Raw genomic sequence first — 24,335 nt, 5'->3', positions numbered from 1 at the left:
CAAATGAAACACTAAAATAGAACAGAAGAATCTGAATACTTATAGAACAGAATAGAATCTGAAGATTTATCTTTGAAGAATGAAGATCTGCTCATAGCTAATACTGATCCTTTTACCATAGTCAGTAGTCTGTCCTTTGCCCAATACTTTGTCTATCTCACTGGTCCTCACAGCTCATGTTTCAATTAATAATTCCTCATGTGGAACCACAAAAAGTGCTTTATTGAAGTTCATATTGACTGTATCAGCCATGTTTTCTTGCATTAAATATTTGCTGATTCCTTTTTAAAGGCAGAGTTTGTTTGACAACATCTGCCTCTGTCAAGCCCATATGAAATTAAATGAAACTTTTTATTTACCTCCATATTTCTATTTGTTCTCTCCAGCAACACTTTTATCTAAGTATTTCCATATTGTAAAGTCAAAAAACAAAGCTCTTGTTGTTGCTTGTATTATTTAAAGGAAAATTATCATCAGATACCCTGTAACTCCTGTAAGACATCACTCCAACTGATAGACATTGACCTGCATCTTGTAAGCAGTAACACTTTTGCCCCTGCTATGCCTTTCCTTTGCTCTTACAGTCAGCTGTACCATCATTACTCATAAAAGACATGCTAATACTCATAAAAGAATGTTAATATACTTTTCAATCTGCACCTGAATCTCTACTATGAAATTTCTATTTAGTCTTCCCTCAGTATTTCTGATTCCTTGATTGCTTCTTGCCTGAAGAGCTGTTTGTAAAACCATCCCCTGAAAACCTAACTAATACTTGCTTTTAGAAGTTTCCATTCTATCCTTTTCTTTGATGGTTAGTTAGAAAGTAATGTAACAGATTCCCTAATTTCAAATGATTTCTGGGGAATGATCGCTTTACTCAGTTACATCAGGAAACACCTCTTGCAGGCTTTTTCTTGTGCCACTCATTTCAGATAAATTTTTCCCTTATAGAAAAATAATGTGCTCCTTTCCCAGATAACAAATCCTTAACTCTGTCCAGCACCTTCCCTATGTGCTTTTCCCAGTTCTTCTAAATTTTCTATTTTGAAACGGAAGACCTGAAGTGCATTACTAATGCACCTTCATTTATGCTTGTATTTCAGTCAAAACTAATCAGCTTGTGAACACTCAATTCAAGGTGGTTCTTACAACTTTTTTTTTTTTTCAAATAAAATTAATTTCTGTAGTAATCACAGCTTGCCAACTATAGAGCAAATCACTAAAGGCTGTCACATTGATAAGAGTATTTTTTACCCAATCTCTTCCTCTGGATTTCTGTGAGAGAGTTTTATCTTTGCTCATAACACAACAGGAATTTCTATCCACACTGAATCCTGTCTCTGGAGTATCCAGGTAAGTCTCTTTTCACCAACCAATGCGATTTCTTTTATCATATTTCCCCAAAGGATTTTGATCTAAGAGCATCTTTGTACCTAAGCTACTCCTTCTTGAAAGTCTACGGCATGATTAATTAATCATTTTCTCTTTAAGGAGCTGTCAGAAGGTTTAATGAAGATATTGCGTATTATTGCCATGAGCAAATAGAAAATTCAGCTGTATAAAAGACTATATATGTAACACCTAGCAGAATTTGTGTTATTAGCAGGTTCTATGGCTCATACAATTAAAAACAGTTATTGACATAATCAATGCTATAATAATAATGAAAAAAAAAATAAAATAGAAAGGCACTCCAGCATCTCACAAAATGTGTTGGGTTTTTTTGGCCTTAAATAAAGCAGGCATCCATGGCCTTCCATCTTCATTTATCCAGTTTCCAGGTTTTTTACAATAACATTATCAATTTGGTACTTTCAAAATAAACACAGATCCAAGAATCCATAGCAGTTTTATGATGCTACAGTATATCCACAAACTATTTATATATTTAAGGGCATGTGATCAGAGTGCTAATAATTACCAACCCGTATATTACATGTAAGAAAAACATCTTAATTGGAATTAACCATAGGAACAAAGAGAAGACCAGACACTTTATAAATTGGAATATCATTCGTTCCTCATCCATGAAAGAAACGGTAATTAAAGCAGCTTTTCAAAGCTGCACAGTTTCCTTTACAAAGAATATACTTTAAGAATATCTATTGCTACTTCTCAAAGCACTCTCCATGAAAATATTAAGAAAAGATAGGGAATATATGATCACAATCATAGAATCATAGAATGGTTTGGGTTGGAAGGGACACTAAAGATCATCTAGCTCCAACCCCCTGCCATGAGCAGGTACACCTTCCACTAGACTAGGTTGCTTAAAGCCTGACTAGACAAGGCTTAAAGCCTAACCCTGACCTTAAACACTTCCAGGGAGGGAACATCCATAACTTCCCTAGGAAACCTCTTCCACTGTCTCACCAACCTCACATCAAAGAATCTCTTCCTATGTATAACCTAAAGCTACACTCTTCCAGTTTAAAGCCATTACACCTCGTTCTATCACTACACGCCCTTGTAAAAATCCCACTCAAACCTTTTTAAGTTCCTTTTAGGTACTGAACGGCAGCTATAAGGTCTCCCTCAAGCATTTTCTACTCCAGGCTAAAAAACCCCAACTTCTACAGAAGAGGTGCTTCAGCCCTCTGATTATCTTTGTAGTCCTCCTCTGCACTTGCTCCAGCTTCATGTTCTTCCTGTGCTGCAGGCTCCAGAACAGGATGCTGGTGGAGTCTCATCAGAGCAGAGGGGGAGAATCACCTCCCTTGACCTGCTGGCCACGCTTCTTTTGATGCAGCCCAAGATATGGTTGGCTTCCTGGTAAAGCAAGCACATGAACCAAAACAAATCCCAAACACAAATCCTGTATTTTCCTCCTCTTCACATGGATAAGACAAGGGGCAATGGGCACAAGTTGCTCCTGGCAAGATTCCAATAGAACACCAGAGGAAAATTTTTCACTATGAGGAGAGTCAGACATTGGAATGGTCTCCCAAGGGAAATGGTGGATTCCCCTTCTTTGGAAAGTTGTAAGTCTCAGCTTGACATGGTGCTGAGACATGTCATAAACAATAGTATTAGAAGGGTTGAACCAGATGATCCTTGAGGCCCCTACCAACCTAACATTCTATGATTCCTCAAAGACAGTCATTATCTTAAAATATAAACATGACATTGGTTAATATTTTGAAATTGTTCAGAAAAAAATTAGCTAAAAGAGGTTGACCAATAAAAGCAAGCAGGAAAGGGGAAGCAGGAAATAAAATTTAAGACCATATATTGCAGTAGGATATGTTTTAGAAACTGTCCCTAAGCATTTTTCTTTTATTTTTCTTTTAAGATACATTGGTAAGCAGAGATAAAGCAAAAATATCACTGTGGCTATTAAAATTGTATGTTTCTTACTTTCTCTCCTTTTCCTTACCTATACATTCAATAGGTAGTTACTAAATCAGTTCTTTATTTCTTAAATAAGCCCTTGCAGATCTGCATGATCAAAGCCTCCAGTGAAGCTTGTATGGTCAGTCACAAACTACTTAGTATACCTGGAGTATAAAACATTATAGCACAAAATATGGTGGACTTGGCAGTGTTACGTTTACGGTTGGACTCAATGATCTTAAGTGTTTTTTCAAAACTATATGATTTGCACTTAAAAAAAAAACAAACCAAAACTAGTATACTCATGTAACTACTTCCCTCTTCAAAACACATATTTGCTGATATAAAAACAATTCCCCCAAAAAAACCCTATGACACTACTGCTAAGTAGCTGCCTCTGCCAACTGTAGCCACCAGGTATTGATGTTATAAAATATTAAGCCGGGAGCTCCATTTTAATAGATACTATTTTTCCCTTATAGTAATAACTAGAAATATTACCAGGAAAGTAAAATTCTAGTAAAGGCATGGCTTAGGAATTCACGTGACAATTCACTTCTGCTCTTTTAGACTACCTCAGAGGTCAACAATATTGAAATTAAGAACAATGTTAACTGATGGGATCAGATTTGCATCTTGTTTAGTTTATCAGAAGACAGTAATAGGTCTCCCTGAGCCCATGCTGTGTCCAGTCTGATCATACTTTAATATATATTCAAGTCTATGTTCCTAGGTGGTTCACTAAGATATAAAGAGTTCAGTAACAAATGTCAGGAAAAAAGTACCAGCTGGCAGTAAGAGTCTTTCAGATAGTTCTACCATAGATTCAAATACCTGTCCCCAAACTCAGAATCTACCTGTCAGCAATATACAGTTTTCAGAGAGTCAGGTCTTGGATATAGTTTATGAAAATTTTTATTTGTAATGCCCAGATGCAAAGCCTGATCTGCAAAAAATTAAGCTTTTGACACTAGTGGTGGTGAAATTTATATTCACTCTCTTGCCTTTATGTTTTATTAAGCAAGATAGTTTACTTTTGCTTTAAGTAAATATTGAAGTGGATTATTCTTATGTCAACATAAAGCTCTCAGGTCAATACAATTTGATACGTGTCTTTCCTAATTCATGAAGTTGTAAGTGATTATTAACCAAAAGGGAGTGGAGATTTCTGATTTTTAGAATAAGCCAATAAAATAAGCCAAGAAGACAAGGGAATTAAGTTTGACAATAAAAATTCAAACAAGTTCATTGCTTATTAAACATCTGATTATGTATAACACCATCCTGTCTTTAGTCCAAGCATGTAAATGCATATCAATCACATAACTTGTTTGATTTTGCTTTTTTTACTCAATTATAAATTTACAGGGTAATGCTAATAAAGGGCAAGAGGAATAAATGGTGTCCTACAAGAAGACACCATTATCAGTGTTCAGAGGTGGCACTGCAATGACACAAATGTTAACTGAAAATAGATAAAGTTAACAAAAAAGCAGAATTTTTCCTCCTTTTCTTTCACTTATAAAGTGAAGATGGACCTAATAGCTATGTCATCCCTGAGTGCCACCACCAAAATCATACAGAGTTTCACAGATACTCGATGTAGTTTTATGATCCAACATAATCCCAAAATACCCAGACACAGGTCTGTAGAGATTGAAACAGTATGGGTCACTCTGCATGCAGATTTTGTAACTTTCATCTCTGTAAACACACGCCAATTTGCAACATAAACTGAAGTTACTATGCCTCACATGGCAGAAACATGGAGTTCCCATGCTTCATATTGTTCATTACAAAATTCCAGCTAGCCTAATAAGGAGTGAATTTAGAGGGTCACTAAAACCAGAGAAAAAGTGCTGAGTTCCCTATTGCATGTGAACTTTGAGTCACGTGCCAATGTGCATATTTTTGGTATCATTGCCTATTTGTAGATGAGGAGGGATTCTGAGCCCAGGCCTCCTTCACCAAATGTGCAGTGTATCTGAGGCTAGCTCCCAGTCTGACACTTCATCCACTAAGTCACAAGATAAACTGATCTCCTCTTGCTAACTCTGAGGAGAAAACCTTTCGGGACTATGGCTCAGTAGTGTAAGAAATTCAAATCTTCACACTCAGAGCGAAAGAACTGATGAACTTCTGGCTACCAGATACAATGTTCCCAATGCCACATCCTTTGGCCACAATGATCTGCAGTGACAGCAGTATCATTCTGCTGTGCTTTAATCTAGCTCACAGCCAACAACACAAATCTACATTACCCAGTCTAAAAAGTCATCAGATCCAAATCTCAGCAACAACACAAAAATTAATTCCAAATGTCAAATGCTTTATATAAGAAACAGTACTGGCATGTGATTGATAACACACATTTGTAGAAAAAAACCCACAACTTTATTTTCTTGGTGGGATTCTGCTCGCAGTAAATACACACCCCAGGCCGTTATTCTTGAAGCATACTGTAAAAAGGTCTACAAAAACAAATGCAAGATACCTCATCCCTGATACCACCATTGAGGCCTCATTCCTGGACAGATGAAAAGTGAGGCTTGATGAGGCTCTGAGCAACCTGATCTAGCTGAGGGTGTCCCTGCTTACTGTGGGGGGTTGGACTAGATGACCTTTAGAGGTCCCTTCCAACCCAAATTACTCTCTAATTCTGTGATTCTATGATACAATCACTTCAGATGACAGCAAGGTTGGGATCCACTGGATTTCAGCAGTCTAGAATTTTCATATACCAATTTTACCACAAGCCTTATCATTCTACAGCTAGTGTAATTATTAACTGCAATAAACAATTTTCCTACTAGTTCCAAGTGTATTTTTTCCCATCTTACCATTATTCTAAAAAGAAACTGAAAATAGGTCATAGTTTCAATGCAGTTGTTTAATATGCAGGAATTTCCACCCAATATTTTTGCAGAAGTCTGCCATAACTATGTAAGAGACACAGGAGGATTAAATATTCAAAATTTATTTTGATATAAAATGATCACTCTTAAGTTACTTATGGTCCTTAACAAGATGTGATTATGAAAGAACAATAGTTTCAATCAAAATGATCACAGAGGTGCTTGATTTGGGTCTGTTTGAAACCTGTACTAGAGTCTGTCAAATTACATTAATTCACTATTAATTGCTGAAGCATAAAATCCATTTATTCTCAGCAAGAGTGCAGCTTAATCCCCTATAAAATCTGTTCATAGACCAATAATACTGTTAAAACTCCAGCTTATTAATGCAACATTTTTAACATCACAGAAAACAAAGGTGACTGATTTCTCTCTTTTGCAATCATGAACTAGTGCCACACAGTTAATAAAAATTGACAAATTAAGAGGCAACCTCTGAGCTCTGCAGAAAACAAGAAGCTGCAGGAAGACACATAAATAAATTACATATTTAAAAGCTGTAATTAACTGGACAGGAACTGGTTCTTCTTTGGAACAACTCTTTCAATCATCTCAGGTGCATTTACTGGGTTGTCTGCCACAGGAGCAAAATACATGTATCCTTTCTTGCACCACAGATAATAGAAATGCAAGTAAAGCCTAAACAAAAAGACCTAATTTAATTTTCTCTGAGGGACAGCAGTACCTCCTGAACTGTCAGCTGAGCAGGAGCATTCTTTCTGAAGCTATTTCATCTAAGATGTTGTACTAACCAAGAATAAAGATATGCCTTTAAAAACATCCATATGCATAAATAGTTTCCCCTCATGCAGTATATGAGGTTCCAGAGCTATATTCATCTGAGAACATGGGAAATATTATCTTACAGATAGCACTAGTATTATCTCAGACACTAAAACACAAAGACTGCTTGGTGTCACAACTCTGATGGCATTTTAATTGTGAACATGATTTGAGGAATACGGTGATACTGAAGATTAGTAACATTTTTATAGTGCAGATGGGAAGGGAAAAGGAGTTTATAATTAGCCACAGAAAAAAATGTTCTTTCTATCAAGAGGCCTCTCAAACATGAGCAACATGCATCATTTTTGTACAATTTTGTCTAGTGGAAAAATAGCAGCTAAAAAATAAATTTCATGCTCTTTGGGTGAAACCAATCTCTCTATCATTACTCACCTCAACAGAAGTTGATGTTATGTTATGTTTGATTGCACTGCAATAAGGAGCAAAGGAGCAAATGAAGTTAATAAAAAATTCTGTTCAACTGCTAATGATGATTAAGGAAAAAGGAGAAATTTAAATGATTTAGAATCATTTCAAGCAGATTACAAGTGCATATTTATTAGGGCACAAATACTGACAAATGGCTTAATATTACAAAAGCAGGTTTCAACTGGAAGAATGAGGAAATATATCAGGAGATGAAACTAGGGCTACAACCTCAAGGCAGCAGCACTGTATTATGAGCACTACAGTTTTAGCAGGAAGGCAGGAATTAAAACTATAATCCTTCTGCATCAAAATTTAGAAACTGGAAGCTACAGTATTACCCCATGATTAAAGTATTCACCATATTCAAGTGCATCTCTTCAGCTCTGGCTACAGACAGAGACAGCCTAGATCTTGGATCTGATTTAATCATTCAGTTAATTTTGTTCAAATGAAAAATGTGAAATAACCTGAGTTACAAACATACTGTGAAAATTGTTCAGAGTTCTTAAACTTTTTTAGAAAAGCAGCTGAGATACTTCTGAGTATATGACTTTAAAAAAATTGTTTGCTTAAGTTAAATTCTTTAAAGAGTCTCACTGAAAATCTACCACTCCCATTCTTAAAATACTGGGCAGCAGGGTTAATATGGCTTGAAAGCAATGAAAATGATCAAAACGTGTCTCTAAAAAAATAACATTTCATCTCACCCAACAGGAGTAGATTAGAACATGTAAGAAAACTCCTCTTTGTACCCCAGTCCTACAGAAGATGCTCCCCCAGCATCAGCCACAAAACATACCTTTGCCTGCAGGTGGATAAAAGTCTTTCTGGCATTGCTTATTTCTTTTCAGTGGGACAAAATGGCATGAATGCTAAAAATGAGATTTAAAAGATACTCTCTTTCTAATACCTTCTATCCTCCATCCATGCTTTACAAGAAGCATAAAGAGAAGGCAGAAGTAGCATTCACCGTAATGCACAAAAGGGGCAGAAAGAAGCAAAGTGCTCGGAGAAGGAACATGAGTCAAGATGAGGAGACAAAGCAGTCAGGCTGGGGGAGATGGATGAGACAGGGGAAGGGGGATATGCAGTCACTGAAGTATATTTCGTTCCAGAACTTGGAGGGGAGCCCAGAAAACTGAAGTCTCAAAGCCCTCCTCTGCTGTCAGCCAGTATTTACAAAAGCTAATTGCAAAACTCTTCTCTCAGATTTGCAGCCGGACACAGAAAAGGTAACAGTCCTCCACAGCTCCTTGTCTCTTTGCTATTCCAAAAGGCAGACAGCTTTGCCTTATAGTCCTTAATGTTTTAGGATGCCTGTATAATACCATTTCACTGAAAACGACTCTTTCATTTAGTTTAAAAGTACAACACTTACTGATGTAAAAATGTTGCTAAGTTAGGAGTTTAAAGAAAAAAAAAAATTAGTGAAGCATTAACTGAAGATGAAATTGTTTCTGTACACAGTGTAGCACACACACACAGCTTGCACATCATCTTTTTTACTTTGAAGCAGTGGGTAATTAACACATGGCCCACATAAACATGAACACCAGCGCCAATTAGCTTTCCTTCAACTCTGAAACAAAACCTGCAGCACTGGTTTCAGCCATATGTAAAGGTTGCAATACAAAGAAAAATGGCTCTTTTGGAAGGAAGGAAGGAAAGAAGGAAGGAAGGAAGGAAGGAAGGAAGGAAGGAAGGAAGGAAGGAAGGAAGGAAGGAAGGAAGGAAGGAAGGAAGGAAGGAAGGAAGGAAGGAAGGAAGGAAGGAAGGAAGGAAGGAAGGAAGGAAGGAAGGAAGGAAGGAAGGAAGGAAGGAAGGAAGGAAGGAAGGAAGGAAGGAAGGAAGGAAGGAAGGAAGGAAGGAAGGAAGGAAGGAAGGAAGGAAGGAAGGAAGGAAGGAAGGAAGGAAGGAAGGAAGGAAGGAAGGAAGGAAGGAAGGAAGGAAGGAAGGAAGGAAGGAAGGAAGGAAGGAAGGAAGGAAGGAAGGAAGGAAGGAAGGAAGGAAGGGAGGAAGGGAGGAAGGGAGGAAGGGAGGAAGGGAGGAAGGGAGGAAGGGAGGAAGGGAGGAAGGGAGGGAGGGAGGGAGGGAGGGAGGGAGGGAGGGAGGGAGGGAGGGAGGGAGGGAGGGAGGGAGGGAGGGAGGGAGGGAGGGAGGGAGGGAGGGAGGGAGGAGACAAAGAAAGAAAGAAAGAAGCAAAGAAAAAACCAACCAAACAAAAAAAATTCCAACAACAAAAACAATAAAAAAGCAAACAAAAAAAATATGTATCCAGGAAGACCCTGTCTGCTTCTCCAGAATTCTTCCATGGTGTTTGTCACATACAATCCTTACAACTTTTCTCCCCTCCTTGCCATGCCTTAAGTAGCAGAAAGGCTGTTGAGATCCCACTTGCATAGTATTTCCTGAATAGTAAAGTTACTCCTGGCAAGTGCAATCTGTTGAATGCCAAAAATGGAGAGCCCTAACAAAATATAAACAAAGAAACTGACCCACAAAGCAGACATGTAGCACCATTTACCAGACTGTGGGTAGAAACCAAAGCTGACAAAGTTATAACAACATAAAAATACACCTGTGATCTTATTCTGTATGTGGCTAAAAGTGACAACCCATCCGTGTACAATTATCAGATATTGCTAATAGAATACTAACCAGACATTCTTTACTCTAGTTAGAAAAACTTGCCTTGAGAGACATCCTGACTTTTCACCCCTGGAACTGCAATTGACACACAAGTGAATTTGACAGCCTTGACTACTATAAATACTTAGTGAGAGAAAAAGTGTCTTAATCTTCCAGTATTTAGCTTAAGAGTGAGTTCCCACTCTCTGGGTACAATTCAAGTCACCTTACATGGTCTCATGCACTACTTAACTGCTCTTAAGTCCTAACCATATATCTAACATGAGCCAAAGGTAATGCATAACCCATGTGAAGGTGTGCTGAATGGGTAATAACTTATTCTTTGAAAGAAACCTGGTATATCTGTCTAGATTGTACAAAATAAAGCCTGAAGTGGGATTTCAGTTATCTGTGGGCATGCACACGTTTTTGAACCTGTATAGCTTCTTTTTGATCCTTCACAAGTGTAATTTTTTTGCACCTACAGTGTCCAGAAACCCACAAACATTAACCAAATATGAAGAAGACCAAAAACTCTGCCTTTCAAACAATTACTGGGAAAAAGAAAAGCATTTAGGAGATAATATTTTGAAGTGCAAATAACCCAGCAGGTCTCACATAAAATAAAGGAAAACAAACAAAAGAAAAGAGATGTGATCTTTGTGCTTATGTACTGGCACAAAATCCAGTGCCTGCTTAAGGCAATGATAGGCATCACAGTCACAGTATGAGCCACAGATTTCAATGAGTATCAGATGAGGCTCCTATGGATTACCCTAACTATGCTAAACCATAAGACATTTTTTAAGCAAGAAAATTGTATGTGTACGTATTAGAGTCTCCACCAGGCTATGCTGGCTTATGGACATGCTTCTTTATACACATCTTTCTGAAAATTTGAAATCTGGACCCATGCAAGTCACTTCTGCTACTTATTTCAGTGGATGTTCTGATTTTGCCCTGTGTAAAATCACAGAATCATAGATTATCTCTCAAAGGGAAGGAATTCATAAGGATCATCAAGTCCAACTGCCTGCTCCTCTCAGAACTACCTGAAACTTAATCATGTTACTAACAGCATTGCCCAGATGCTCCTTGAACTCTAACAAGCACAAAAGATACCACTCTACCATTCAAAAAGTTGTAACACTCTTTGACTTTAGAGGATACTTGGTAAAGTTAATAGAAATAAATGAAAATTCAGATTGTTGTCAAAATATAATGGAGAATTAATTATAATTTAGAACTAGGAACATATTTTAATCTGTCTTGACAGCATCTATCAGATAATTATTTAGGGAATATGAAGAGTGTTACGATTTGTTTAGCACCGTAGCTTTTTTACATTACCATTTGAAATTACTGTTATTTTCACTTATATTGTCAGACATGGTCTGAAAGTTTAGGAGAGATCTATTTATAACCTCTGAGAGAAAAAAATCATTTGGAACTGATATAATAAATAAAACTTTAGATATTACAAACTCTAAAAGCGTAACTTAAAATTCTTTAATCTTTTTCCTTGGTTATACATCTTAATTGTTTTATAGAAGTAATATCACTTGTAACTAAACTGGCAAAAAATCCCAGAAATTACCTGACTATTTTAGTTTGATGTGATTTTTCATTGCTCAAATAAAAGGGCTTCGCATGAACTCTTTTCTTCTTGGTAAACACAGACTTATTTCAAATTCATTAATTTGAAATCAACATCCTACTAAATAAATAGTGACCATATTTTATTCACAAGAATGGCAGTATTGTATTAGTCACTGAGGAGGAGACAATTAACACATTACTATGGCCAAAACTACACAAATTATTTGCCAGTTCTGATTTGTCTCATTCCATAAGACATTTCTCCCACCCATTCTGATCTTGCTCTACCCACAGAGTACTCTAAGGCTTAACATCATATGCCCTAGCCCTTATGGTCCTAAAATTCAAATTAATTTCTTAATTAACTATGGAAAGTGTTATAACTGTTGACCTTCATTTTTTGTTGGTTTGGATTTTTAGAGCTTCTTCCCCTCCAGTTGTTGTATATTCCACTATCCAAAAGATAAACTTTTACTCCTCTCTAAAAACAAAACAAAACAAAACCAAACCAAAACAAAACAAAAAAACCACCAAAAAAACAAAAAATAAAAACCAGGGTGAGGCAAATTTTAAAATTTTTAAAGCACTAAATACTAGAAGCTGAAAAAATTTAATTACGTAACAAAAACAGGTTTTCATTTGGCTTTATGTACTTACATTTATACCGTCTTGAATTTAGCATGGAGTCAAATCCATTCCCACTTTCATCCAACTTATCTCCCTGTAAACACATTGGTCACAAGCCCCATCTTCCCGTCTTCTGGAGCAGGTCCAAAGGAGGCAACCCAGCTGGTGAAGGGACCCGAGCACAGGCCCTATGAGGAGAGGCTGAGGGAGCTGGGGCTGTTCAGCCTGGAGAAGAGGAGGCTCAGAGGAGACCTCATCACTCTCTACAACTCCCTGAAAGGAGGGGGTAGCCAGGGGGAGGTTGGTCTCTTTTCCCAGGCAACCCTCAACAAGACAAGAGGGCACGGTCTCAAGTTGTGCCAGGGGAGGTTTAGGTTGGACATTAGAAAGAATTTCTTTACTGAGAGGGTGATCAGGCATTGGAATGGGCTGCCCAGGGAAGTGGTGGATTCTCCATCCCTGGAGATATTAAAAAAGAGACTGGATGTGGCACTCAGTGCCATGGTCTGGTAACTGCAGTGGTAGTGGATCAAGGGTTGGACTTGATGATCTCAGAGGTCCCTTCCAACCCGGCTAATTCTGTGATTCTATGATTCTATGATTTTGCTCCTAGTGAGCTTCTACCGAAAATACATTTCTGCTTCCTGTTAATGCTATCCAGTTGGTTTGCAGATGGAAACAAGATCTAGCCTATTTTGATAAAAAATGGTTGTATTTTTTGTATTTTCTTCAGTATATATTTGGTTTAATTTCACATTTATTTATTAGCCAGAAGAAGAGTTAGTTAAAGGTAGTTATTAGATTAAGCATGACTAATTTCATCCTACTTTCAAAAAGTATTTGACCTAGCAATAAATACCTCAAAATTAATCCTGTTTCTTAAAATATCTCCATGTAAACTTTAAAAAAATGCTTAACAAAATAACCATTAATAGTACATTTGCCACACTTAATTTTCTAGCACATACATAAATTTAGCTCAAGAGACTGCACTGAATTAATTTACTTACTTTAGCTGTTATATTGTAAAGATAATAATGGAATCTACTAAGGAAGGTCTAAATGATGAGGTTCCATAAAATTGTGGGCAACAATCCATGACTAATCTGCAAATTCAAAGGGGGAAGCAAAATGAATTTTTTAATTTATTTATCCAGTTTAAGCAGATAAGATGTGTAGTGCACATACTGATCAATTGGTTTTGAACATTTTCTTTCTAATACTGTGGTTTAACTTTCTTTTCTACAAAACACACAGCAGGCAGCTTGATTCAGTAAAACAAAAAATGTATTGCAGATGATGAACTGAAAAATACTTGAGCATTTATGTTGCACAAAAGTTTCAGCAGCTTATGTCAGCAGGGCCCAGTTTGGGTCCAGGACAATTTGCCATTAAAATTGAATTGGACCAAGAACTGTTCTCTTGATTACTGAAATTAAAAGTTAGCTGATGATTATTTAAAAAGTATGTGCTGAAAGATTTAGTTTTTCCCTCCAAATACATATAAATAAATAAATACATCTTATTCTGTAAAATTTCAGGTATCTCAAAATCATATAAATTATGCATTCAACTTTGAATAATAATTTACTACACAAGCGTAAAGCAATTTGTATGTAGCCACTAAAATAGAATGAATCAAATCCATGATACCAAATTGTAGTAATAAATTACTGAGCTCTGCTAGTAGTGGAACAAGCTTTATCATACTAGATTTTGTGGTAGAGCTCTATTATAGTCATCTTTTATTTTTTCATTCAGTCATACATTTTGTTAAACCAAGAAACATATTGGCTATTTACAATTCACGGAAGGCACACATCTGCCTAGATCAAACAATTTAAGAATACTATTTCCTTTACCATGGGTAAGGGGTGTTTACTGTAATAAAAAATATGAATTAATATGAGTGAATACTGTGCTGCTGGTATGCAAAAATTCTGGACAGCCACCGTGACTACACAAAAAAATTACTTACCACACCTACTGAGCCAAATATTACTGAGAAGTTGACTTGTGATTAGGTGGGCCTACCACATTCATGCACCTAAACGAGTGCTTGCTGTGTGCCTGACCTAGGGTTTGTGGATTCTTCTACTTAACTTGAGATAAAAGGGCCATAAATCCATGGTTTCAAGGCCACCTGATGGCAGTAATTAAAATCATAGTTTCAGGCCTGAGTGAGGTGTGCTGTCACTGCCTCTAAGACCTTCCAGAAAAGAATTCCCAGCTTCTCTTCAAGGTCCTTATTGATTCCACCAGAAAGACAAGAAAAACTCATTCCGTGTGCCAGCACAGCTAATCTCAGTATCTCTTTAGCCTCCTCTACAACACCAAAGAGTAGGGAAAGATTAACATCAAGGATAAGGAAGTTTAAAGGGAACTTACTCTCTCATTCCTCTTCTCCCTGTGGTTCAGAAAAAAAAACAACAATCCCCATCTAAAGATCAATCCTGACCTAGATCTAACTTGAAAGCATGTGCAAGCCTAAAGGAAAGCTGGGGAGGGACTTTTTACAAAGACTTATAGTGATAGTTTGAGGGCAAATGGCTTCAAACTGAAAGAGGGTAGATTTAGATTAAATGCTAGGGAGAAATTCCTCACTGTGAGGGTGGTGTGACACTGGCACAGGTTACTCAGGGAAGTTGTGGATGCCCCCTCTGAGGAAGTGTTTAAGGCCAGGCTGGATGGAACTTTGAGCAGCCTCATCTAGTGGGAGGTGTCCCTGCCCAAGACAGGAAGGTTGGAACTACAATACTGGTATCAACATCACGTTAATTTTTTAATGCAAAGCAGCAAAAATAAAACCAAACCAAACCCAAGTGCTCAAAACCAGGACACTGCTTTCTTCAGCAAGTGTTCAAACCAATGCCTAATCAGATGTAAGGACTCTGTATGCCAAAGCCCTGTAAAGTGAGGAAAGACAAAAAGGCATACTCATCAAATAATTAATGATCCCAGTTATGTCTAAAGTAAACAAACAAAGAAGAATTATAGTTGAACCAGTTAAATATCCACATCCAATTCATTAATTGGTATCTCTTAATTTGTACTAAAATAAAATACCAGGCTTTCCTGCAATAGCCTCAGGTTCAAGAGCATTATTTCTTCTGCCAAGGAGATATCTTACATAGATATCACTGAGAGTTAGACACAGAATATTTGTAGGATGCATTCTGAATTACCTACTGTATTAAACATGAACTTCAGCATGATACCATTACAGATTAATAATACTGAAGCTTCTAATAAAGCAGATTTACATTTCTGGGCTTTCCTACATATTAATTTCTCTGTTCTGTTCTTAGACTCTAAATTCTTGGCAAAATGGCCTGATTATTTTTGGTCCTATAGCAGTTCAAGAAGCAAACTACAGATAAGTTGAGTAGCATAAAGCAAGTTATAATTTCTACACATGTGCAAAGTCTGCTAGAAAACTGCTTATTGTACACACAGAACTGAAGTCTCCAATTTCCTTCTCGCTGTATATAAGATTTTTCCTTTTAGGTCCAAAAGAAACTGAAATAAATCAAGATGAACCTTCATCTTTTTCTCACCATGCTCTGGTGCATGTTGCTGTGGAGGCATGAGAAATTTCAAATAAAGAAATGCGATGCCATTCACTTCTCCTAAAAATGCCATGACCCTTGTGTAATCTCTTAGCAAGTATCTCTGTTTTCAGAAAGGCTCTACAGGCATAACACACAAAAGTGTTGCTACTGCATTTCAGCATTTCTTATGAAAAAGCTCTGTAATATGGCCCTGACCTCTTGGTACTCAACACTAAAAACCTGGTCCTGGAGTTCATGTTCAAAATGCCAGTCACAATAAAAGAGCAAAGGATCAGGTCAAAAACTTTGCTATACTCCCATATCTTGTCTTGGGCCTGTCAGTAACATCCTCTGGAAGGTAATTAAATCTAAGAGATTAAATATTTTGCAGCATACAGCACTGATTTTAGAAATACCTTACATAATATCTGCCTCATAAATGTCCGAAGTAGTAGAATAGCGCAGAATTTCAGAATTTCCTTGTGTTGCTTGTGTGTGTGTGTATTTATGATCTCACTAACTGTGCAAGGGGTTTTTTTGGTTCCAGGTATCTGTAAGAATGGGAATGGCCTATTTTCTGTATATCTGGCATCAATAATTACTAACATTTGAGTTTGGAAATGTTTTACTATCTATCTGCCCTGATCCTGATTTTTGAAGAGATCCCTTTTTTTCTGAAGACACTTTATTTGAAGATAAACAGTATGTAAGAACTTAACCATACGTGCAGCATAATAAGTGTCCTTTTTATCTTGTTCATTAGAATATTTGTGATGTACAAGTGGTTTCACAGGCTTCACACTATTAGTTTTGCTCCCTGAGTGAGAAATTATTAGTGTATGACACAAAACAAATGAATCTTTCATTCACAAATACCTTTGTACATACATAATTCTGCTACAACTCCCTTTAAAATACAGCATGAAGATTTCCAGTGGGTAAATTTATCTCATGCATTAACTATACAGATGTAAAGCACCATGGAAGTATTCTGCAAGTCAGGCCACACAGCATCACAGTATGGGAAAAAACACGACACAGATTCACGGGGCTGAAAAAGGGAAAAGTGATAATTTGTACATACAAAAATCAACTCACAGTTCTATCCAAGGTGAAATAAGTGCTCTTCAACTACCATACCACTTCAACTTTGTAAATGACATTAAATGGATATTGTAACAGCTCTACAAAAAATACCATTTTTGAAGTAACTTTTATGGACTAATTAAAAAAAAGAAACAACCCAAAACAACAGACTCATAGCAGAAGAGGTAACCATAGCTTGTGAATCATGTGAATAAGCCTGTAATATCTCAGGATTTAAAAAAATTGAACATGGCTTTCTGATATAACAGGACAGCCAGCTGGTTTGAACACCATTCAGTAGATTCACTGGAGTGCAACCTAAGCAACATTTTAAATTTTATTATTATTATTATTATTATTATTATTATTATTATTATTATTATGCCAATGCTTCATTGGCCCTTTTTATAAGGAAGAGCGAGATCCAAATGTAACAAAAAGGCTCCATCTTCAGTTTAGAATTCCTTTTTAGTTCATTTTATCAAATAGATATTCATATTACATACTTTATGAAATCTATCTTTCTCACTAGAAGTTATAGGGCTTACATTGTATCTTCTCTTCTAAATCCTTTCATTTCATACAGTAACACATATACCATGCTTTACAAAGTAAAACTAATCCAGTAATATTTCACTGTTGGTATTAAATGATATATACCATGAGCATATTTAGTTTGAATTCTATCAACAAATACATCTAGGATGATCACCTACACCTAGGTTCTTGCAGTGATTTTCCTCAGAAAACAATTTTAATAATCTCTAAAAATATTATATTTTAGGGTTGGTAGGTTCTTCCATGAACAGAATTACAGAGACAACATTTATTTTTAGACTAGATTGTTCTGACATCCCAATGGTGGCAATACTTCACTTGTGCAAAATAGTAATAGATTCAAAGGCATCCTACTAAATCTACCTCTTTCATTCCTTGCATTTCCCTTCCCCCGGCCCCCCCAATTCTATTCTGCTTTGCCACTAAAAAACTACATTTGGATATTCATCAATAATATTTACAAAATGGTATATATATTTGACAGTAAGCACCTCTCTGCAAAGAAAAGATCTATTAGACAGAGCAGCCAGGTGGATGATCTCCTTCTTATAAAATGAGATGTGACAACAGTTTATAGTGATGCTCTAAAAGTCACAAAAAAAAACCAACAAACCCAAACCAAAAAAACAGACCCCACAAAATTAGGGAGCTGTTGACAATTTTAAAGGACCAAACCACACCTGAGCATTACACCTGATGAATGGATAGCCAAAAGACACAAACTGAAAAGAATGAGGCATCTCCTTTGATATCCTTCCAAAATGTTTGCACCAATAAAGTTCCAGCACCACAAAACCAGGAGCTGCATTCCCCTACAGTCCACTAAAAGCCAAGGTCACCTTATCTGACTGAGAGACTGCAAGGAGTCTGAAATACTTTCAGTTCAGCTGCAGGACAGAAAGAAGATGGAGATTCTCGTGTACTTTGGACATCTGTGAAACCCCATGTGTCCATCAAGCATGCTGACTCTCAGTTCTTCTGCTGGACAAAGGCAACTGCACACTGCTTGTTGTCTGGCTATGCATTAATAGAGACCACTACCAAAATGCAGAAACCTGTATTTAATATCCCTCTCTTTTCTTTTTTTTTTTTTTTTTTTTTTTTTTTTTCCCTGATTGTGGGACAAAACCACAGGACAGTAGTGAGAGACCAACTCTCAGTGTTGATTTCCAATGTCAGATGCACACTGATAAAACTGAAGTCACCATAATGAAGGTAAGTGAGAATGCTAATGATTGCCTCTTACTGACTTCCAGTCAGCCAGATATCTTATCCTGTTCCATCTGCAAAACTAAATAGACTCATGGGAAGAAAGTGCATACAAGCACAGAATTAGCAACAGAAGTCACAGTTTGGAAATTGGCTGGAAAAAAACACTCCCCTTCATTTGAAAAATTAACTCAGCTACCATCCTATCAGCATTCCTCTTGAATTCTCTTCTGTAAGGATTTATGCCCAGAATATAAAATATACTTTGAACCACAAATCCTTTCAAAAAAATATTTTGGAGGACCTTCCTCAAAAGACAGGAAACAAAGGAATCAATGAGTATATCCAAAACAGGCACAACATCAGCACATCTAGGTATTAAGAAGCTGAAACCTGTAGGCTGCTTCAAGTCAACTCAAGCTACTGCAACCTACATTCAAAATTAGCCCACAAAGCTTAAAAAGATCACCTTCTAGATACACCATCCATAGCTACAGAGATCTTTGGTCATGAGTTGATGCCACACTTTTGCCATTTAAACCAGAGAAACTGAGGTTCAAAACTAGGATCTAGATATCTATAGAAGTGTACACTTCCTTCATACAGTTAGAAGCCCATTTCTCAAATCCCTAGTTTCTTTAGTAGAAGAAATCAGAAGATGAAGAATTTCTTCAGTGTAGTTAAAGGTGACTGGAAAATGTTCAAAGGGAGAGAAACAGCTGGGATGAGGGACATTCACTGAAATGCTTCCAATACAGGGAAGGGGCAACATGTGAAAAGAGACCAGGAGTTTCTCATACACAAAACTTAAAGTTTCACAGCAAGCTCTTTAAAAATGCTTCTCACCTAGCAGAGGATACTGAAGATATGCACAAAGTCAAGCTTACTTGGCAAGTCAGATTACAAATGTAATAGCTACTACCACTATGGTTTCTTGAGCAGATTTTCAAATGACACAGGAAATTCTTTCAGAAATATAGAGATACTGAAAGAGAGAAATATACTGCATGATTTCAAAGCACTACAAAGTGTTTCTACAGACAATCTGCCAACAAGGCAAGTTAAGAAGGCCAAAGTCAGCATTAGCATCTGTCTTCCAATTACAGAGTCACAAATGACATATTGCTCAGAGACAAATGATGACTGCTGTCTTGTATTAAGATGGTTGCTCTAGCAGATGTTTTCAAATTATCCCATGCTATGTCACAGGGAAAGGCAAAAGAACTGGAAATATGCCCAGAGAGACCTGGTGCACCAGCAGCCTAAGGGAGTCATTTAAAAAGCCATTTGGTATCTTCTCATGAGATCTTAGCTACAATAATTGAATACAGAAATTAACAGGGGACTAGAAAAATTGTTATATTCCTCAGTGAAAGTTTTAAGTACCTGACTAAAGGAACACTGGGAATAAAAAGAGTTCACTTCATCTTAGCTAGGACAAAGACACAGTGTAGGCACAAGTCTCCTTCAAAGAGAGGAAAAACAAAACAAAACAAAACCCCATCAGTGTTTTATATTACTGCTCAGTGATAATATATTGAGTCAGGCCAAAAGAAGCTTTTTATTCTGAATATCTCCAAGCAGTAATCCTGGTATCACATAACACCTGCAGATTCAATTAATAAATTTAAGCCCTTCTCTCTGCTAAGAAGAGGCAAACTGCTTTGACTACTACAAAATCTCTGGGACAGTATGGTGAAACTCTTTCCAAAAAAAGAACAAAGAAATAACAGAGAAGGAGAGATAGGAGAGGACCACCCTTCCATCTGAAATGGACTAAGCCAAGACAAGTCTTCAAAACAAATCACGGGGGAAATGAGTTATTTCCTGAAATCCCACAGTCAAATCATATGCGTAGAGAAGTCCCGAAGTACGATGCAGCAGAAGGGAGGATGAGTGGCAAGAGACACAGAGCTTGTGCTCATCCAGTGTAGCATCAGTCTCAGAAGCAGCTTTTTGGAAGCACGAGACAACAGTAAAAAAGCACACCCCACTACACTAAATAAGCTCAAAGAGGAAGGTGCCAATGAATGCTGCTATAAGGGATGGGAAGACATCTAGTCTTGACCCATGGTGAGAAAGAAAATCCTCTCTCTTGTTACCATGGAGATCCCCTTTTCAGGTTTCTTTGGATAAGCTTTGTGCACAAGTACAAAATTTGGCATAAGAAGAGAACAAGTATTAATTACGTGCCCCTGACAAAAATAGCCTTCTTAAATCTTGAGAGATAATGCAACAGAGGCTGTAAAAATTAAGTTTGGTTACAGAAATTAAGGCCTGACTAAGCTATCTCATGTTCAAGTGCCTTGAGCTCTATCATCATAAAATGGCAATGCCAGTCTGAGAATATTGCTCATATCTATTACAATTTGAGTGAAAACTTGAGTAACTGGATGGTATGAGACCATTGAAATTTACAACCAATTGAAAATTACAAGCAAAAAAAATTGCATGGAGGCTACTTACTACTGTCCCTTGGTACAAGAATGCCTTCATTTATTGCACTATTGCATTAGTTATTCATGCAATTCTTTTGTATTTGCAGGTGGCAACACCACTAGCCTGAGCTGCACTGAGAAGCACTGCCTTTACAGGAAGGACAACAGTGTAAAGTCTAACACAAACAGATTACATTGACATGCTTGCAAGTGGTAATCCCACATTAGATAGAGTAGATTGATCTTTGAATAAAACAAGTATATTTAACATATACAGTTCTGGAAATGAAAAAAAAAGAGGAAAATTTTAGTTCAAGAAGATATAGATAAAAATATATAATGTAACGCTACCCTTTATTTTGTAACTACTCTAATAAATATATTACTCTCTGATAAAGAGCATATTTTCTCTCATATGTCTTCATTAATTTACACTATCTAATATCAATAGTTCTGAAATACACAGACAAGTAAGCCATCCAGAAGACAACCAGGTACTGTGTTGTTGCCGTTTAAAATTCCTGATTTTCCTGTAATCTCTACTATCAGCACTAAATTTGTCTTTAAATATAGGTCCTTTGCATTTCTGGACCTTTTTGAATCCTTTAGATCGGTGAGCAATGACCAAACTCGCAACATCTTTAAAGGGAAAGACCTTAAGTGTATAGAGAGGACCGTAACTAGCAGAAATTCGTGTTGCCTTTTTAAAGGTGTATTAACATTGAAATACAATTCAACATAACGGGATGAACAGGCACCATGCCTACAGGCACCTTTTATTTGTAGATAAAGGTTAAACAATTACGTTTTTAAAAGTAACTAGCTTCATACACTGTCTTCTACATTTCTCCATTTCTCACCATTTTTGCTTCCGTTGCTATTTTTTTGTTTGTTTGTTTTTGGTTGGTTGGTTTTTTGTTTGTTTTGATTTTTGGTGTTTTTTTGTTTGGTTGGTCTGGTTTTGGTCTTCCTTTCCTTAACAGTGTATTTATACCTGTGACAGGTGCAGAAAACAACATGAATGAAAACGGCTTATCCAAAATCAATAGTGTGTGAAGCCGAAGCGTTCCCTCTTAAATATTAAACACTCAATAAATTTTCCCAGAAGATAAAAAGCGAAACAGCAAACCAAACCATAAAAAAACCAACCCGCAACCTCCTTTGGAAACACGCACGGTGTCACAGCTCCCTTGTCGGCATCCCGAAGCCGGCTTTAGTAACAGCAACAAGAAGGGGGGTGTGAGGGGGGGGAAGCCGTAATTACATAAGGGACCTCGCTGAACGCCCGGTTTCCCCCTCGGAGGGGATGACGGCGGCACAAGGCACCCCTGCTCCAGCCACCCGCACACCCCCACCCGGGAAACGATGCGGGGCAGCACAGCGAAGGGGAGACTCGTACCTCCCGGGGGCTGCTTAAACTTCCCCCGCCCCGGGGACTACCCAGGGGATCACCGCAGCTCTTCGGCGATAAATTCCCGCACCTGTACCTCACCGGGCCACGGGGGAGTCCCTGGGAGGGGCGTTGCGCCTGCCCGGAGCCTGCTGCTCCGCACGGCCTTCCCCTCCCCTCTCCCCCCTTTCCTTTTCCCTCCCCGGCAGCGGGGGAGCTCCGCTTCCCGAGCGGCCCGGCAGCGCAGGCTCCTCGAAGCCTCCTTCCTCCCTTCCCCAGTCGGCCTGCAAAGGCAGCCTCGCCTCTTGGGAATGGAAGTCCGGATCGCGGCTCGGGCCAGCCCCGGCGGGACGCGGCCCGCTCGGTGCGGGACCTCCCTCCGGTGTCACGGGATCCCCGCACCACACTGGGGGCGGGGGGAGGGACGACGACAAAAATTGCCCGTTTGTCTTGTCCTGCCGGAGCAAACGGGACAAACTCGGCCCGAATAGCAGGCGAGAGACAACTCTAGTTGTAGAGCCCTTGGTGGGCAGCGGGACCGGGCTCCGCGCCCCGTCGGTGTGGGGAGCCGGCTGGAGGGGGCTTAGGGCCGGGGGAGGAGGCTGTCCCTGGGGAGGGAGCGTCCCCCGGGGCAGAGAGAAGAGGATCGCCATCCCCGGAGGCTGCTGAAACACCTTTGGAGCCGAGGGGAGGGTTGGGGGTGAGGGGAGTGTGTGATAAAAGCCCCGCCACGCAAGGCCAGATAGAAATTACTCATTTGAATGATGCAGCAAACGATGGGGAGCTGAGGGGAGGGGGCTGGTCCTCCCGTTGCTACTCTCCAGCCCTTATTAATAATGCACAGGTTCCCTGCCGAAGCGCAAAGCTCTCCCTCTTCCGCGCACACACCAATTAATAGCAACCTTCATCCCGCGAAATCTCCGCTAAGCACTCCCACATACTCGCAGCCCGCAGTGACAACTGCTAGGAGGACAATAGCGGGAACCTCTGCCCCATAGACCGAGGAGAAGGTGGGGGTGGGTGGAGAGGGACTGGAGAAGCTAAACCTCTCGTGGCAAAACCCGATCCCCTAGGAAGAGAGTCCCGGGGAGCGGCAGCAGCCGCCGGCGCGGCAGGAGGGCAGGCTGCCTGCCTGGCAGGCGGAGGGCGGACCGCGCAGCACGCTGCCAAAATACCATCGCCCATCAGTATTGTCAGCAAACAGCACACACGATTTTACCTTTTTATGCCCGGCGTCCTTCAGTCAAGCATTTGAGGGAGAGAAGGAGAAAGGAAAGAACAAGAAAGAGACAGAGGAATATAGACAGCGAGAACCGGCTGCTAATCCCCGTGTAGAAAGACTTCCAGCAGCAGCGGCAGCAGCAGCAGCAGCATGCGTGTGTGTGTGTGTGCGTGTGTGCGTGCCCGGAGTGGAAGCACAGCCCTCCTGGCGATGCACCGGCTCTTGCACAGAAGTACTGTCATGTGCGTCTCTCGGTGTGTGTACCCATGCAAAGGGAAAAAGAAAAAAAAAAAGAAAAAAAAAAAAAAAAAAAAAGAGACGGGGGGAGACTATTCAGTCACACGCCCGGCTGTGCACTGCTGGGGGGGGGGGGGGGGGGAAGAAGAGGAGGAGCCCCGCGCTCCTCAACCCAACCACCGAAGGAGTAGCTCGGTACTACGGTGGCCGGGCACCGCAAGCCGCCGGCATGCAGCCTGCAGCCCCTCGGCTCCTGGCCCCCACGGCCGCCCTTCCCCTCCCGCTCCCAAGGACCCGCCTTCGGGAACGAGCCCTCAGGCCTCC

The 24,335-nt window shown here is 39.0% G+C and overlaps 1 protein-coding gene across 2 annotated transcripts in view; it reads right to left on the bottom strand.

Moving 5' to 3' along the window:
• DLGAP1 (DLG associated protein 1) overlaps positions 1-24,067 on the bottom strand; it is a 397,957-nt gene extending 373,890 nt beyond the window's left edge. The window contains exon 1 of one of the 2 annotated variants that reach the window (XM_071737231.1): positions 23,772-24,067. The gene's annotated coding sequence lies outside the window, so the exon portion shown is untranslated. The remainder of the gene's footprint in view (positions 1-23,771) is intronic. The other variant, XM_071737228.1, reaches the window with a different exon arrangement.
• Positions 24,068-24,335: the final 268 nt, after the last annotated feature.

The sequence above is a fragment of the Heliangelus exortis genome, chromosome 2 (assembly GCF_036169615.1).
Source record: "Heliangelus exortis chromosome 2, bHelExo1.hap1, whole genome shotgun sequence".
Taxonomy (NCBI): Eukaryota; Metazoa; Chordata; class Aves; order Apodiformes; family Trochilidae; genus Heliangelus; species Heliangelus exortis.
The sequence above is the reverse complement of the archived record's forward strand: the minus strand, read 5'-3'. Positions and strand labels throughout refer to the sequence as shown.